The following is a 5617-nucleotide window of genomic DNA, read 5'->3' as shown; positions in this document are numbered from 1 at the left end:
GAAAGAATAGATCTAACAAGTAGTAACCTTATACGTTTGCTTTCTTTAAAACCTTTCAATATGGGAGACCAACATCAAAACCCTTTACCTAAATCTCTAAAAGATAGGTTCTACCCTGCTAGAACAGCCCAACCTTCCTGCATAGTTCTACCACAAGCCCAAGGAAATAATTTTGAACTCAAATCTCAATACATCACTATGTTGCCCCACTTCCATGGGTTGACCTCTGAGGATGCATACCTATTTCTAAGGGAATTTGAAGAGGTATGTGTTCTAATTAAGATCCAACAACTTTCTGATGCTGTTAAGCTTGGGTTTATTACTTTTGCATTAAAAGATCAAGCTAAGAAGTGGTGGCATGGGTTACCCACAAATTCCATAACCTCATGGGAACAGTTCACAGTTGTCTTCCTTAAGAAGTTTTTTCCCAACTCATAAGACCAATAAGCTTAGAAGTGATATCCTTCAGTTTAGGCAAAAGCCTAGTGAGTCATTTTCCAAACTTATGGAGAGATTCAAGGATCTACTCCAAGAATGCCCTCACCATGGCCTAGACTTATGACATTTATGCCAAATAATTTATGAAGGTATTGATTACCCAACTAAACAAATGATAGAGTCTATGTGCCCTGAGGGATTCACATCCTTTACAGATGAAGGAAAGGCATGGGAATTCTTACTTGACTTAGCTGACAAAACTCGTGAGTGGGAATCAACCCAAGAGAGTGAAAGAACCATAGGAGCAAAAGGATATTTTGTGGATGAAATAGTAGCCAAGGAAGCCCATTTGGATAGCCTAATCAAGAGAATTGAGGATATTGTTCTTAAAGAGCCATCATCAGTCAATTTGGTTAAGATTTGTGCTTGGTGCCAATCCCCTGGACATGTCATAGAAGAATGCCCCAACATCTCTGGGGGCACTTCTAATGATAGTGTTAATGCCTTATACCAGAATAATCCATATAGTAACACCTACAATCCACAATAGAGAAATCACCTAAATTTCTCTTGGAATCAGGGCAACCAAGCAGGGCCTTCCAATTTCTATAATCAAGGTCAACCTGGACTCCAAAGGCCTTCCTTTGCACAACAATCTATTTTCCAAAATACTTTTCCTAGGTCAAATGTAGGACCTCAAGCTAGTTTTCCTAAGGCCCCTCTCCTATCATCTTATCAACAACCCCCTGGGTTTACCAACACTGGAGAGGCAAGTAGAATAAGTAACTTGGAAAAAAAATATGGCCCTCCTCATGACAAACCATCAAAATCTTACGAGAGAACTCACTCAAGTTGTCTCAATTATGTGTGAGAGGGAGAAAGGAACTTTACCCAGTCAACCAGAGCCTAATCCTAGGCATCATCAACCTGTTAGTTCACAAACACTAACAAATGCACCACTGAATATAGTACAAGGTCAGACCCAACAAGGGCCCTCTAACCAATGTAATGTTGTTTATGCCCTTAGGAGTGGTATAGAGTACCAACAGAGCGTTCCTAAATCTTCTCCATCTATTACTTCTGTTAACTCTCCTTCAGTTGAGGACACAAGTGTGTCGCTTGTTCTACGTTCGTCTGATGAACCTAAAGATTCTTGAAACTAAAGATGATTTGGTTGAGGAAACCAAAAATGATTTTTTTGAAAAAGGGCAAATCCCTAATAGTCCTTACGTTTATCCTACCCCATTTCCTAATCGCTTGGTACACAAAAAGAAGACTGCTTCCATGGATAAAATTTTAGAAGTCTTCAAAAAGGTAGAAGTGAACATCCCTCTTTTGGATGCCATATCCCAGATCTCTGCCTATGCAAAGGTACTGAAAGATTTGTGTATTAACAAACGTATCACTAGTGTGCCCAAAAAGGCGTTCTTGACAGGTAACATTAGTTTCATAATTACTCAGCCTATAGCAGCCAAGTATAAGGATTCAGGGAGCCCTACCATATCTTGTGTCATAGACAACACCTACATTGACCATGCCTTACTTGATCTTGGCGCAAGTGTGAATCTTTTACCTTAGCATGTGTACAAACAACTTGGATTGGGAGAATTGAAAGCCACTGAAACTGCTATTCAGTTGGCAGATAGATCTGTTAAGATTTCTAAAGGGATGGTTGAGGATGTCTTACTAAAGGTGGGGGAATTTATTTTCCCTGTTGATTTCATTGTGTTAGATACCAAGCCCTTCTCAACCAATGATGAAATCCCAATAATTCTAGGAAGACCATTCTTGGCTACCAGTAATGCATTAATTAACTGCCGGAATGGTTTCCTAAGATTATCTTTTGGTAATCAAACTATTGAGTTTAACATGTTTAAGATAGGCAAGCAACCACATATAGAAGAAGAGATCAATATGCTTGAGGATTTTTTGGATTTTTTTGATGATTTAATTACCAACTTTGATATTGATTTTGATTCAGAATTCCAAGAGTGTATGGATGAGTTGGATGATGATAGTGAAAATTTATTTTCCAAAGTCTTGAGTCTTTACACACCTGTGGAGCCCTTAGGACACCTTTTCAATTCCATTCTCAAACCTTCCATAGTTGAGCCCCCTAAGCTAGATCTTAAGGAGTTGCCATATAATTTGAGGTATGCTTTCCTAGGGCCTGACCAGACTCTTCCTGTAATAATTTCTTCAAATTTAACTTCTAGCCAGGAAGATGAGTTACTTAAAGTGTTAAAAGATAATAAGGAAGCCCTAGGTTGGACCATGACTGATATCAAGAGTATAAGTCCTTCTATTGTGTAACATTATATATATCTTATAGAGGATTCCAAACCATTCACAAAACCCCAAAGAAGAGCTAACCCAGTGATGATGGAAGCCATTAAGAAAGAGATCCTAAAGTACTTGGATCATGAAATAATTTATCCTATTTCTGACAGCCAATAGGTAAGCCCAGTTCACGTAGTGCCTAAGAAGTCTGATGTGACCGTAGTTCCTAATGCCAATAATGAACTAATTCCAACCCGTGTCCAATCAGGGTGGAGAGTGTGCATAGACTACAAGAAACTTAATGTGGCAACCTGGAAGGACCACTTCCCATTGCCATTCATTGACCAGATGTTGAGAGGTTAGCTGGACATAAATACTATTATTTTCTTGATGGATATTCTGGCTATAACTAGATCCCAATTGCTTTAGAGGACCAACATAAGACCACTTTTACATGCCCATATGGAACATTTGCTTACAGGCATATGCCCTTTGGGCTTTGCATTGCCCCTGTTACGTTCCAACGATGCATAATGAGCATTTTTTCTGACATGGTCCAAAAATTCTTAGAAGTAATTATGGATAACTTTTCAATTCATGGGAATTCCTATTCTGAATGTCTTCATCATCTTTCTCTAGTTTTAAAAAGTTGCATATCTAAGAATTTGATTTTGAATTGGGAGAAATGCCATTTCATGGTTTAAGTTGTTATTGTTTTAGGCCATGTAATATCCAATGAGGAAATTAAGGTAGATAAAGCCAAAGTGGATTTAATTGATAATTTACCATCTCCTCAATCTGTTAAGGACGTCTGATCTTTTCTAGGGCATGCGGGCTTCTACAAAAGGTTTATTAAGAACTTTAGTCAGTTAGTTCGACCTCTCACTTCGTTACTTGCCAAAGATCAAACTTTTGAATTTTCTAAAGAGTGTCTAGAATCTTTCAAACAACTTAAGAAGGAGTTGACCAATGCACCCATTATTCAATCACCTGTTTGGATTGAATCTTTTGAACTGATGTGTGATGCTTCGAATTTTACCATAGGAGCGATTTTGGGTCAAAGGATTAATAAGTTATCCACTGTCATTTACTATGCTAGTAGGACCTTAAATGATGCACAACTCAATTGTAAAACTACTAAAAAAGAATTTTTAGCGATTGTGTTTGCATTAGAAAAGTTTCGGTCTTACTTAGTTGGTTCACATGTAGTGGTGTATACTGATCATTCTGCTCTCAATTACTTAGTTTAGAAGAAGGATGCCAAAGCCTGTCTCATTAGGTGGGTTTTACTTTTGCAAGAGTTTGATTTAGAAATTAGGGATAACAAAGGAGTTGAAAACCTAGTTGCAGACCATTTATCCTGGCTTCCCAATTCTTTGACTGTTGATTCTCCAGTCAATGAGAACTTTCCCGATGAACAATTATTTGCAATGTCCAGTGAACCATGGTTTACTGACATTGTCAATTTTTTAGTTTCAGGTGTGACTCCGAATCACTGGTCCACCCAAGATAAGTATAGATTTCATTCCCAAGTTAAGCACTTTTTTCTGGGATGATCCTTATTTGTTTAAGATATGTCCGGATCAGATTATCTGACGATGTGTTCCTAATCATGAGCAACATTCTATTCTCTCTTTTTGTCATGATCATGCATATGGTGGACACTTTGGACCTAAGAAAACTACCGTAAAAGTTCTCCAATGCGAATTTTGGCCCACACTTTTTAGAGATACTTTTGATTTTTACAAGACTTGTCCTGCCTTCCAGTCTTTTGGCCGTATCAATAAGAGGAACATGATGCCCCTCAACTCTATTTTGGTAGTTGAGATTTTTTATGTATGGGGCATTGATTTTATGGGACCATTCCCTAATCCTTTAGAAATTTATACATTCTTTTGGCCATTGATTATGTTTCTAAATTGATAGAGGCCATACCTTGTAAAACTAATGACCACAAAGTGGTGGTCCAGTTTCTAAAAGAGAATATTTTTTTCCACTTTGGTGCACCACGTGTAATAATTAGTGATAGGGGTACTTATTTTTGTAATTGGCCTTTTGAGGCCCTAAAGAAAAAGTATGGGATCACCCATAAGTTATCTACCCCTTATCACCGCCAAACTGGTGGCTAAGTAGAGGTGTCTAATAAGCAGATCAAACAAATCTTGGAGAAAACTGTTAATCCCAACTGTAAGGATTGGTCCCTTAGGCTCATTGATGCCTTATGGGCCCATCGGACTGCATTCAAGACCGACCTTGGTCAGTCTCCCTACCGTTTGGTGTATGGAAAAACTTATCATTTATCAGTTGAGTTGAAGCATAAGGCCTTTTGAGCCATCAAGAAGCTCAACTTTGATTTGTCTAATGCGGGAATTCATCGTAGGCTCCAACTATCTGAGTTGGAAGAACTTAGGAATGAAGCCTATGAAAGTTCTAGGATTTACAAGGAAAATACTAAAGCTTTCTATGATAAGTACATTTTGTGTAAATATTTTGCAATTGGTGATAAGGTCTTATTGTACAACTCTCGATTGCATATTTTCCTTGGTAAGCTTAGATCCCGATGGGATGGCCTGTTTATAATCCATAATGTACATCCCCATGAGGCTGTGGAGAATTGTGAATCTAGGAACAAGGTAATTTCGAAGGTTAATGGTCAGCGTTTGAAACCGTTCCTCGAATTTCCTACTACTAGTAGTGAAGAGGTCATGGATCTCCATGAACCTCTTTACATTGATGACTAACTTTTAATCAGGTATGACCCCCTTGCATTGTCTTTGTTTTTAATTCTTTCCGTGCATTGAGGACATTGCATGACTTAAGTGTGGGGGAGGGAAACCAGCTTCTACTTTTTCTACTTTGTTTTATTTGTTTTATTTGTTTTTTTTTTTTTTTTTTTTTT

The 5617-nt window shown here is 38.0% G+C and overlaps 1 non-coding gene across 1 annotated transcript; it reads right to left on the bottom strand.

The window, feature by feature from the left end:
- Nucleotides 1-445: 445 nt before the first annotated feature.
- LOC122070574 lies at nt 446-552 on the bottom strand. The gene has a single exon (XR_006137853.1). It is a non-coding gene; the product is annotated as a small nucleolar RNA R71 (small nucleolar RNA).
- Nucleotides 553-5617: the final 5065 nt, after the last annotated feature.

This window comes from Macadamia integrifolia, unplaced genomic scaffold (genome assembly GCF_013358625.1).
Source record: "Macadamia integrifolia cultivar HAES 741 unplaced genomic scaffold, SCU_Mint_v3 scaffold947, whole genome shotgun sequence".
Classification (NCBI taxonomy): domain Eukaryota; kingdom Viridiplantae; phylum Streptophyta; class Magnoliopsida; order Proteales; family Proteaceae; genus Macadamia; species Macadamia integrifolia.
Note: the sequence above shows the minus strand (reverse complement) of the source record. Positions and strands in the feature narration are given on the sequence as shown.